Here is a 13,068-nt window from a genome sequence, read left to right on the forward strand (position 1 = left end):
ATATGGCAGTGTTAATTGCAGAGGGTGGCCGGATGCCCTCCCTGACGCCACCCCGAACCCCCCGGGACGGAAGTAGTGTATCTACATCTACATTTATACTCCGCAAGCCACCCAACGGTGTGTGGCGGAGGGCACTTTACGTGCCACTGTCATTACCTCCCTTTCCTGTTCCAGTCGCGTATGGTTCGCGGGAAGAACGACTGTCTGAAAGCCTCCGTGCGCGCTCTAATCTCCCTAATTTTACATTCGTGATCTCCTCGGGAGGTATAAGTAGGGGGAAGCAATATATTCGATACCTCATCCAGAAACGCACCCTCTCGAAACCTGGCGAGCAAGCTACACCGCGATGCAGAGCGCCTCTCTTGCAGAGTCTGCCACTTGAGTTTATTAAACATCTCCGTAACGCTATCACGGTTACCAAATAACCCTGTGACGAAACGCGCCGCTCTTCTTTGGATCTTCTCTATCTCCTCCGTCAAACCGATCTGGTACGGATCCCACACTGATGAGCAATACTCAAGTATAGGTCGAACGAGTGTTTTGTAAGCCACCTCCTTTGTTGATGGACTACATTTTCTAAGCACTCTCCCAATGAATCTCAACCTGGTACCCGCCTTACCAACAATTAATTTTATATGATCATTCCACTTCAAATCGTTCCGCACGCATACTCCCAGATATTTTACAGAAGTAACTGCTACCAGTGTTTGTTCCGCTATCATATAATCATACAATAAAGGATCCTTCTTTCTATGTATTCGCAATACATTACATTTGTCTATGTTAAGGGTCAGTTGCCACTCCCTGCACCAAGTGCCTATCCGCTGCAGATCTTCCTGCATTTCGCTACAATTTTCTAATGCTGCAACCCCAGCTGTCCGCGTCTAGTGTATCGCATGAAATAGTACGATCGTTTTCAAATGCCTGAGTCGTGTAACTGAGGCGGAACTTGGGGACCAGCTCGGTATTCACCTAGCGGGATGCGGAAAACCGCCTGAAAACCGCATCTGGGCTGGCCAGCGCGCCTACCCGAGTACAGGAAGCAGTGCATTAGCGCTCTCGGCTACCCTGGCGGGTACGGAACAACTTGTTTGCTAAGTATTCTAAAATTGTCAAATGCTGGTCCAATAATCCGCACACTGGTAATTTGTTCATTAGGCGACGGTGCGGAATGTGAGTGGATGTAGAGGCTTGCTGAAATAAATTCGTATCAGGGCGACACATTGACTGCATCAGCTTCGGAATTGAGAGAAGCCTGCCCGGTAGGGACCGGCAGACAGTAGATTCGCCGCCCTAGCACGTGCGCCGGGCCCTCTGAGGGAACGCCGCCATTAATCACACAGAATGAGCGGAGCGGTCCCTTGTGTCGAGGCGCTCTCTATTGATATTCGTGCCGTGCTCCGGCCCTAATTGTCCCGGGACTCTTCGTTGTTCTTGACTGCCGCCGCTGGGTACGACGCACGCCACTTCGATCGACGTCACACGACGCGCACGAAATCTTTCTTCAGGCGACAGACATTGTTCGGTGGTTGATTGTGCATATAAATGCCCACGAAGATGTCACATAAGTCTTCAGTCACGTTCCAAGGTTCACTTCCATTAATCATTGCATTTACGCCTGTTTATTCAAGTTTTTGTACGTCCATCTGTGGCTCGAGCTCTGGGGCACTTCGACCGTTCACTTACATAAGAAAGGGAAACACCTACAGCCAACCTTATGATCTCATTTATTGTATGGCTACCAGTTTTTCTGCTTTAGAGCACCACCTTCAGGTCTTAGTTGATGTTGAGGGGGTTAACAACCCCTTAACATCAACTAAGGCCTGAAGATGGTGCTCTAAAGCACCTAATCTGGTAGCCATAGTGACATAATAAGAACGGCTGCAGGTGCTTCACTTTCGTACCTATTTATTCAGGTCACTAGAACCAGCAAAATCGACAATAGAAAGAGTATGTGCGAGACGTTCACGGACTGCTTGTGGTAACGTCGTCACACTATACATCTATTCGATGTTATGCCTCGAATCTGAATGACATCACCACTCCAAGAGTGGTTATATTCTGAGCATGATGTCGCACCAAGTCCCTAATACCATATGTCCAATGGGCGTCAGGGGAGACGCAGAAACATTTGCAAATGTGAGGAAGGGTCGTGAGTCGTGCTTGGGTAGCTCAGATGGTAAAGCATTTGCCCGCGAAAGGTAAAGGTCCAGAGTTCGAGTCTCGGTCCAGCACACTGTTTTAATCTGCCAGGAAGTTCATATCAGCGCACACTCCGCTGTAGAGTGAAAATCTTATTCTGGATTTGCAAATGTTTTTTTAAATATTTGCTATTGACTGTAGAAATTATTTATTTCACAATTGCAGTATCTGCCTTTGGTTCATTAAGTAGTACTGCAAAAGATTTCACTTCAGCACATGTCAAGCTTCAAAATCCTCGGGCATGTCTACATGTCGTCGTCAAACATAGGCCTTTGCAAATGTTGGATGACGATGAGACTGAATACAACCCACTTGTATATGGCGCCTAAATTTCATCAAAGTCCTCAAATCCCAGGCTGCGGATGCATCTTACCAATCGTGTGCCGGAAACTGCAGCTGCGGGAGAGGCCTTGCCACCGTCGTAGGTGCCGTAAACATCAACTGCAGGACAGCCTCCAAAGTCCCCCTGCCTATAAAGCTCATCAGAGCGACTTTCTTTAAGACCAGAGCGAGCGCAAAAATTTCTTCATGCAGGCCAAGACTCATGATGACTTCACTCCAACAGTGCCTACTGCATAATCCCTGAAATTCTGCTCGCTTCTCGGGTCCAGTGGTCAGTGTTCCAGTTTCGGGCACTTTCCTCTGCTAATCGGACGGCTTGTTCCAAAGCTTCTGTCCAATGGAAAGTTTAGTAGTGAAGTCACTTCTCCCACCATACGGGAATTTTCAGAATGAACCAATACGCAACGTTCCTGCGCACCAAGAAATGCACAGCCAAAACTTTGCTTACGCTCAGAGCCCGAGCATCATCTTCTGCCCACAAAACAAGCAGCCACTCAAAGCGGCTTCTCATGCAACTTGGAAAGATATCTCGATAAGTATTTTTTCAGCCAGCACAACAGCAACGCATTCTTTGAGCGAAAAACAGCTTTCCTGTTCTGCGCCTGGCGAACAGCTTCCGAAAACATGAACTTAACATTTCCAGAGGATTTCAATGGATATCTGGCCTGGCCGAACCGACATCACTGCCCTGGTTCCCGTTTCTTGAGATCGACAGGAATCTCCCCCCCCCCCCCCCCAAAACACAGTTGGGGTGCCCAGCTGCCAGCAACATCCCTGCGCCACCTGAAGCACCGCCTGGCCAGAGAAGTTGACTCCTGTCCTGCACATTGCTGGAGCGATAAGTATCTTCACTCAGAAACCATGAATCTAGCGTGCAGTTGTTTCTGGAAGCATGCACTATCCACAATAGAATCTAAAGAAATTAGAATGGAAAACATGAAGTTCAATTGTGGATGGATCACATAACTGCTCATTAATCGGTTAGATCCTACACGATATGAAAACCGTGGCCTGCTCAGGTGAATTCCAATTTCGGTGGTAAGAGCTGATGGAAGGATTAGAACGTCGCGTAGACGCCACGAAGCTGTGGGCCCAAGTTGTCAACAACGCACGGTCCAAGCCGGTGGTGTCTCCATAATGGTGTGGGTTTGAGTTTACGTGGAATGGACTATGTCCTCTAGTCCAAGCGAACCAATAATTCACTGGAAATGGTTATGTTCGGATACTTGCTCCCAATGATGATGGAAGATTTATGGGTGACGATACGCCATATCACTGGGCCACAACTTTCGCGATTGGTTTGAAGAACATTCTGGACAGTTTTCGAGCGAATGATTTGACCACCCAGATCACATAATCAAGAGAACAGTTCGAGCACAGAACCCTGCTCTGGCAACACTTCTGGAATTATTGACGCCTGTAGAGGCAGCATGGCTCAATATTTCTGCTGGAGCTTCCAACGACTTGTTGATCTCATGACACGTCGAGCTGCTGCACTATGCCGTGCAAAAGGAGGTCCGACACGATGTTAGGAGGTACCTCATGGCTTTTGTGACCTATGTGTACATGATTATTCGTAAGTACCTCTGGAGCTTCAGAAGACTGCTGCGTGGAAATTAAAAGGCATACAAAGAATACACACGTCTCAGTGGATAGACTATCTCTCCAGGTTTCTGACATTACGGTTGCTTTATATGGGCACGGGTTGCGGCACAAGAAATGTCAGTTTGTGTGTGCAGTTCATCGAAGTCGCTGCTGCAGCTCGGGAAGGTGCAACAGCAGCAGCCCGCTTTGGAAAATCTGTTTATTGGGTTGTATATCTGCGGGTGCAAACTTATTAAGTGTGACAATATGGAGTGGGTGATTTTGTCTACATCTTCTGAGACTCCTGCTGCCTAGTGGTGACCTATGCAACTACGCAACGCCGCTTATTACCAATCGGAACTTAAAGAGATGCATCATCCACTGATGTCTTTTTTTTGTGGTATGTCTTGTTTCTACGCAATCATCTTCTGAAACTTCGGAGACACTAATGAATAACCCTATATAGCTGGCCAGCTGACCTGTTCACCTCAAGCAGTTCCGAAAGCGTGTAAGGGAGTTTTATTCTGTTGTCAATAATGTGACCATCAGACCTGTTAACCACGGGTTTTGATGAGTCCTATGACAAGTACCTCTACAACATACTTAAGTACCTGCCTATCCCCTTTTCAAGCGACAACCCCTAGTTTCCGAGAAAAAGCGATGTTTTTATGCGTACCTCCTATACCTGTGACGATAATAATGTTTCGACCGAGCAAGCGCAGCGGCAGAAGCTAGCGTTTACGGTCCCCTTGTAAGATGAATTATAAATAAGTCACCTTTAAACTAGGTATTGTCTTTTGATGTAGCCATTTTAATTGCAGAAACGTATGTATAAACTTCGCTGTTTCTACTAGAACTACTTTTAATTTGTGCTGCTAGTATGGCCGTCTTTATGTAACATATGAACAACTCTTATTCCAGAAGCACTCGATATTATTTTTATGAAGCTAACACGAGGATTAAGAACAAAACTGCCAGACAATGTTTCATTCGATCTGCACCTTGCAGTCTCGCAACTTAACCTATGCGTGTGTGCTCTCCTTTCACTAACGGTTGTTTGATTGTTTGTTAAATTTTCATTCTCGATGAGTGCCGTCGGCCGTGTGTGTCGGCTGTATGTATGCAACTCATCTACTCTCTCTGTTCTTTTTACATTCTTGTAAAGAAGTAAAATATTTAATTTCTCTTATGGAAGACCTTCTTTTGAAGTAATCAGTGCCCATACTATACTAACAAAGCACTGTGACCAGTTTGTACCTGCATCGCAGTGGTGCAGCTCTCTCTTCTTAATCTGACTGACTTGCGCAAGAAATCATCAACTTCCGTGTAGACGACAATTGGTTCGATGTTCAGAACAGATGAATTTCAAGTCCTATGTATTTTAATTTCTCTCTTCTTTTTTTGCTCTTCTTGTTTTGCTCTTTTTTTCTCTTCTTTTTTGCTCTTTTTTCTCTTCTTTTTTGCTCTTTTTTCTCTTCTTTTTTGCTCTTTTTTTCTCTTCTTTTTGCTCTTTTTTCTCTTCTTTTTTCTCTTCTTTTTGCTCTTTTTTCTCTTCTTTTTGCTCTTTTTTCTCTTCTTTTTTTGCTCTTCTTTTTTTTTGCTCTTCTTTTTTTTTGCTCATCTTTTTTTGCTCTTCTTCTTCTTCCCCACTTCATGTATTAGGCACATTGCCTGTTACAGTACACTTCTCTTGCGTGTCTATCTACATTTCTTCTTCCAGGACGTTTATGATTTACAGCCTTTACTGGGGCTCTTCTTCACCCATCCAGTTTACATGTTCCTTCCAGTTTCTCCCATTTTCTTTTATTTTCTCGTTTAGCTTATTTATACTCCTAAATATTTCTTTATATCTTCATTTCTTCTTCTGTCTTCTCTTGTACATTCTTCCACTCTCCTTGGAAATGTCATTTATTGGCCCTGTGTTCGACGTCCTTGGAGTCTCGTTGTTCCCATGCTTCACTTGCATAAGTAAGAGGTGGTACTGCTAGTGTTCAGCTGGGTTTCTTTTCTGGCTTTATTTCTACAAACTTTTTACGATGGTTCCACATATGGCAGCAAAATTATTTAACTTTTGGTCCACATCATGATTATATTCGTAAGTGATATCGCATCCTTTACTTGCTCCAAGATTTTATTGTTTAAGATTATTTTAGAGCTTACTGGTTGTCTGCTCATAAATGCCATCACTTCCGTTTTCTCTACCGGCAACGTTAGGTTATAATTTGAGGCTATCTGTTGCAACTTATAGACTTCCATTTGAAGCTCATCTTCATTTTCTGTAACCAGAGTTAAGTCATGTGCATATAAAATTACATTAGTGGAACTCCATTTATGTTCAACATGTTGAAGAAATACAGCATCCTTGTCGTACTCTTTTGTTTGTGTTCATTGGCTTTGTTGTTATATTTCCCATATCTGTAACACTTTCGGTGTTTGTTTATAGTCTCTTAGTAGCTGGGTTGTGGAGAGAGAAACGTTGTTGAATTCGGCTGTTAGAGATTTACAACACTAGCAGCAAAAAGTACTATTACCCCGTTTGAAGTAGTGAAGTTGATTCCGATATCTCTGTAGTTAATATAGTTACGGCAAAAGACAGTATGTAGTTTAGGGAGGAGTTCCTTGAATATCATCTTGGTGATAACAAAATTACGGATATTAAGTGGTTTCTGAAATGTATGAGGTGAACAGCATAACTAAAGAACCCTGTATACTATGCAGCACTGTCATCGAGTTAGTAGAGAGGTACAAGAAAGTAATACGCGAGCAACTTTACTGAAACCTGTCCCACGTGCTAGGATTAGTGTCCATTAATCTGTGTACTGATTGTGATTGAACTGTGTGGGGGAAGGTATGGTCAGAGCAAAGAGAGAGAGAGAGAGAGAGAGAGAGAGAGAGAGAGAGAGGGGAAGGGCGCAGGTTAGGGAGAGGCTAAAACCCAACTGTTTAACCCTTGACCTATCACGTGGTCTCTGCCTGACAGGCATCTCAAATACTTGCAGATCAGCTCTTCCGCTATCGACGGCCAGTCTACAGAGTTCATTTCGGGCTTCTAGGAGTTATTGTTGTGTTCTTTTCCGCTCTGAATGAATATATTTCACCACTACTAGCTGTAGACCTCGAAACTGAGATAATCACGCCAATGGAGGTCAAACTTGACACCGAAGTTTTTTGCAGCGTCATCCTTGTATAAAATCTTCTCGTTATTCAAATCCGTCAAATCGGAGTTAAAACTCGAGCTTTCGAAGATTAGTGTCATTTCCTTCATCAGAAGATGACTGTATACGTGGGTGCGAAGTCTGCTTTCTTTATAGCGGCGTTGAAGCTTGTCATTGGTCAGGTGACTTCGCTTGGAATTCTGTTGGCGGTGACATCATCTGGAGGGCGATATTCGCATGCGCAAATGAATCGGTAATGTGGCGGTATGCCATCCTTCATCCGCCGGGCCACAATCGAGGGGCGGAAGGGGATCGGAGACCACTCCCAGTACCACCTGCCCCTTAACAGATACCATTTTTTGTTGTACTTCTTTAAAGAATGTCTCGAGCGCTCGTCAACAGGCACCACTCATTGTCAGATTATAACCTGCAGGTGACTATTCGCAAACAGAAGATAGAATTCAAAGTGACGTCATCCGACCAGTGTGAGGCTTTGAACGCCACCATAAAGCAATCAGACCTCGCTCCCGGCAGGCAGTCAGTCATCTTTTGTCGAATAACATGGTTCTAGGCCTCGAAAGCTAGATTTTAACACCTCCTGACGTGGTCTGAACACACAGAAGATTTTACGCAGAGGCCAAACTTTTTTGCGCTTCTGATTAACAAATACCATTTCAACTTTTTTATAGAAAATTTTATATAATTTCCATATATAGTCATGGAGAACTGAGTCGCGGGTAGCTAGTCTGTTTGAGAGACAACGCTCCTGAAATAGTGGTCAGCGACTTCGATGTAGGGCACATTGTTATGGCTCGGTGCCTGTGAACGAGCATATCAGAAACAGCGAAGCTGATCGGCTGTTCGCATGCTGTTATCGTGAAAATATATGAAAAGTGAAGGACGGAAAGTCCTCCAAGAGTCGACAATGTGGTGGACGTCCATACCTCATCACAGATAGTGGAGGCCGGACACTTGCCTTCTCTGAAAAGCAGTATGCGCGACGATCTGTGACACATCTGAGAACAAGGTGCAAAGTTGGTGCACGCACGTGTACTTCGGAAAACACCATTCAGCGAACATTGTTGAACGTGGAGTTCCACAGCAGATGACCCCTGTGTGTTCCCATATTGACCCAACGACATTTTGAATTACGTTGCAACGGGCAGGGGGTGATCGAGATTGGAACGTACATTATTGGAAACATGTCGCTTGGACGGGCGAATCGTCGTGTCTGAATACGCCGCCATCCCGGCGAACTACGTCTCGAAACGTGCAGTGCGCCACGGACGCAGTGTTATGCTATGAGGGACATTCACCTCGGCTTGCATAGAACTGTCGTACTAATGGATAGAATACTAACATGACAGTTGTGCACTACGTTACATTATTACAGGCAGCTGCATCCCACGATGGTGGATTACACCGGCGGCGACGGCATCTTCCAACACGATAAATGGCTGAGTCACAAGGCCAAAATCATGCTGCGGTGTTTTGAGGAGCGTGATAGTGAACTCACGTTGAAGTCTTGGCCATCGAATTCGCTGGATCTCAACCTGACGCAAGACAGCGCAGCCACAGGTCAGCGGCCCGTAATTTGCGGGATTGCGTGACCGGTGCTTAGCTACGTGGTGCCAAATAGCTTCTGTATTGCCTTATTACAAATGTGGACTAACGATTTATCAAGCAGTGGTCAGATTGCTTCGGCTCTTCAATGTAGTTTGGCGTATCACGTGACTGAAAATCGTCGTGCCGTGTACTCATCGTCAACGTGACAATCTAGCACGGGATGGAAAGGATATGCATTATCCGTGTGTTTGTTCACATGCTGATCTATGCTGCCTGGCGTATGATCATCGATATCATGCAAAAAGTGCGATTTTCACTTTCTTTCCTGTCTATATACCGTGAGTGAAACTTTTGAAATGTGGTGCTACATAAGAATACTGAAGATTAGATGGGTAGATCACGTAACTAATGGGGAGGTAATGAACAGAATTGGGGAGAAGAGGAATCTGGGGCACAACTTGATTAGAAGAAGGGATCGGTTAGTAGGACACGTTCTGAAGCATCAACGTACCATCAGTTCAGTGTTGGAGGGAAACATGGAGGGTAAAAATCGTAGGAGGAGACGGAGATGAATTTACTAAGTAGATTCAGAGGGATGTAGGTTGCAGTAGTCACTCGTAGATGAAGAGGCTTCCACAGGATAGAATAGCATGGAGAGCTGCATCAAACCAGTCTTTGGACTGCAGACCACAACAACAACAACAACAACAACAACAACAATCATCATCATACCGTGAGCGTCTCGATTCGGACAGAAACGCCACCAGCAGTCTCAACTGCCGGAAGCATTTACTCAAACTCAAGATAATCAGCAATTACAACAATTTAAAGTAAAAATGAGAACAATAGTACCTCCCCTTTTAAAGTGGATCTTTATCATATACACGAACAGGAAATTTAATTAGCTTATTCGAACGGAAACACTTCAGAAGGTACCTTCCGATATGGAAGAGGTATCATAGGCCACATTTCAACCGACATAGCGGGGACTGGAGCTAACTGACGAGCGGCATGAGATGTCTAATCAATTAATCTAAATTCATACTCCCAAGTAGCACCGACATATACATATTACTAAAACTTGATATGGTGTGGAATAACTGCTAAAATATTTGGCTATTGTTTATTGAAAATAACGAAACACACTACTTATTCATGTCTTACTCTTGTCAATTCTGCTCGAAAAACCGAAAACTTTAAATAGCCGACTGGAGCAAGCTGAAGCCCTCGTTGTCTATTCAGCACCGCTTATTCCAAAGGAACTTCAGTCGCTAATGCATATTTATGGGCTCAAAGAATGTGTGAGCGAATCTTATTATCCCCTTGTTTTTAGTGAATACACAATTGTTGCAAAGAAAAAACACAGGACATTTTTTGCTACGGGCAATACCTAAACAGAACTACTACTGATTATGTCGCACTACCTAAAAGTTCATGGGCCTAACCACCTTGAATGAAAGTTGAAATTCGGGCCAGAGCGGCCACTGTTCGTTGACAGCGCGCTTGGTGACGAATAACCGTGTGCTTCAGTTCACACAAAGGCATTTATTTTGTAAAAAGTTAATCGGACTTCGTATTAAGATGCAAGCTCGATTTTCAAAGGCTTACATAACTAACGGTAGAGCGCTTATGGTGACCGATCGTTTAGTCACCAAGCAAGTCGCTCCCAACCTACTCTAAACGGCCAGAAATTACTTGCGTTATATGATTCAAACAAGATAAGTGCAAGGTTACCCATTTTACAAAATAAAACGAAGCTTAAAATATAATGGTCCAGTTGCTATCCGTAAAACGTTACAATGAATATACTTAAATCTGTATCGTGCCGCTGCCAGAAAGGAAAGAGATAACATAGATACAAGTTCGCAAAATTAAGATTGGTACACCATAAGTTTAAAGATGTCATTGTTCAAAAAGACTTTGCTCCTTTGCCGGCCACGGTGGCCGAGCGGCTCTAGGCGCTTCAGTCCGGAACCGCGCGACTGCTACGGTCGTAGGTTCCAATCCTGCCTCGGGCATGGATGTGTGTGATGTCCTTAGGTTAGTTAGGTTTAAGTAGTTCTAAGTTCTAGGGCACTGAGTCCCATAGTGCTCAGAGCCATTTGAACTTTGCTCCTTTGTAATACACTTATAAGACTATTTTAATTGAAATAACATCAGACTTGTTACATAGTAGTCAGTAAGCAGGAATATCACCTGACATTAATATTATCATGCCTCTAAAGGAGTACTCAGGCACAAGAGTTACCTTTGTTGTTTTATCAAAAGACTATTTAACGCCCACTTCTTCACTCTAGTAGACTATATGGCCTGCAGATAGTTTTGTGTTTTTGTTTAGCCGAATTTTGATGTTCACAAATTGCAGCACCTTCTAAGCTTTTCACGCTATTGAAGGCCATTTAAGCATGGTCTTTTCCGAATATATGCAAATTAAAGCGGAAAGGTTGTTTTCAAAAATCTCTAGAAGGTCTCGGCCGGTTTACACGATACCGAATGACCATTTGCGCGGACATAGGCTATAAATCTATATGTAATACGCACAACATGTAAATATATGTACAAAATATATAAAGCAGAAACGCTGTTATCAAACATCTAGAAAAGTACTTGACCGATTTACTTCAGAGTTCTTAGTCACTTTACTTCAGATTTTTACATTCAAATGAAACAATAAAGAAAATCGATGAAAAATTGAATACCTAACAAACGAATATGTAATTCCTATCACGAGAATAAATTTACAGCGGCAATACTCGTCTTGGAGATAGTACCATCAGACGTCAATAGATCACGGGACGAGCGAAAGCTCGAGAATTTGACAGAAACAAGAAGCAAACTCTTAACATAAGATTATTCGCCGTTGTTACATAGTAACGGGACAAGGCTGGCCGTGAAGAGCCTATTGCCAGACGTAAGACAGGCTACCGTCATCACGGGGGTATTCATTCCTCGCATTTCGTTGATACCCAATGATTTAGTATGCCCTTGGATAAAAGCGATTGCACTTTCCTATGTGGCTTCCATTCGCTGTAAGTATCAACAAGGCACAGGGCCCTCCATTTGTGTGGCAGATATTAAACAACCCGGGCAACGCTGAGCACTGCTGCTAGTGAAACATATTTTTAAAAGTACCTCAAGGTTGTATGTGTACGCATGTAAAACATATGCCCTTCGGAAATAAACTTTGTAGTTCTATGCGTAAGTTGTCATCTTCCGTCATTAAGAAGACATAATCTTAAGAAACTGGGTGGAAAAGCACCGCATATATTTCTCATTTAGTATAAATAAGTATACCGTACAGGATAGTTTTCCTCGTATTTAATGCTTTCCTCTGCCGTTTCGCCCCTGAGTGAGTTTGCCAAAACCAAATTTAGTTCACTGTTTTCATGTTGTGAAATCAATGGTAGGCGACAGCCATAAAGTCGGAAACACATTCAATTACATTCGCCAAGGCAGTTGCTCGTACTCAACCACGTTCTGACGTGTGAATGAAAAAGGCGTCTACGTTTACGACTTATGTAGACCTCCGATTTGAAATACTGTACTACCTCTTCCACAGGTTCTGCTTTATTCTGTATAAACTTTCTGATGTTGATGTGCCTCGTACATATATTTTGGAAACAGAAAAAGCGTATAATCTATTTGTGACACTTGAGCTTATTGAACATTGTCAAGTATTTTTATTCGGTTTTTGAGAGCAATATTTTTGCCTCCAGTGCTTTCAACAATCAGTTACCACCCCCTTTTATCGTTCAATTTCAATCAGATTTGTTTCTAGAATAATATTCCATACGCACCAGCTAGTATATTCTGACCAACCATCTATTAGCGCACGTGCCGTCTGGGCGTTGGCACATAAAGCAGCAGCAATTACTCGTAACATGAATTCTACAACTCTTTGGCGCGTGACCAACTACAGACCGCCCCATAGATCTAGCCGCAGCGTGTGCATTTCCCGTAGATTACGAGCTGCGTGTTCTTGAGTGCTCTTGAGGTGGCTCTCGCAGATACCACAAATTTGTTCCGCATGGTTGATGTACGTAAAAACCGGCAATTTAGACTGTCAAGTTACACGCAATCCTCTGAAGTCGAATCAAATTCCTGTCGACAGGATGTGTCACATCGATCCCATATTTTATTATTTACAAAAGGCTTTCGACACCGTTCCTCACAAGATATTTGTAATCAAATTGCGTGCTATGGAAAAGTGTGAAGTTTT

The 13,068-nt window shown here is 43.5% G+C and overlaps 1 protein-coding gene across 1 annotated transcript in view; it reads left to right on the top strand.

The window, feature by feature from the left end:
* The window catches only part of LOC124605827 (protein retinal degeneration B), a 575,027-nt gene that overhangs the window by 142,869 nt on the left and 419,090 nt on the right, over window positions 1–13,068 (top strand). The window lies entirely within an intron of this gene.

The sequence above is a fragment of the Schistocerca americana genome, chromosome 1 (assembly GCF_021461395.2).
Source record: "Schistocerca americana isolate TAMUIC-IGC-003095 chromosome 1, iqSchAmer2.1, whole genome shotgun sequence".
Taxonomy (NCBI): domain Eukaryota; kingdom Metazoa; phylum Arthropoda; class Insecta; order Orthoptera; family Acrididae; genus Schistocerca; species Schistocerca americana.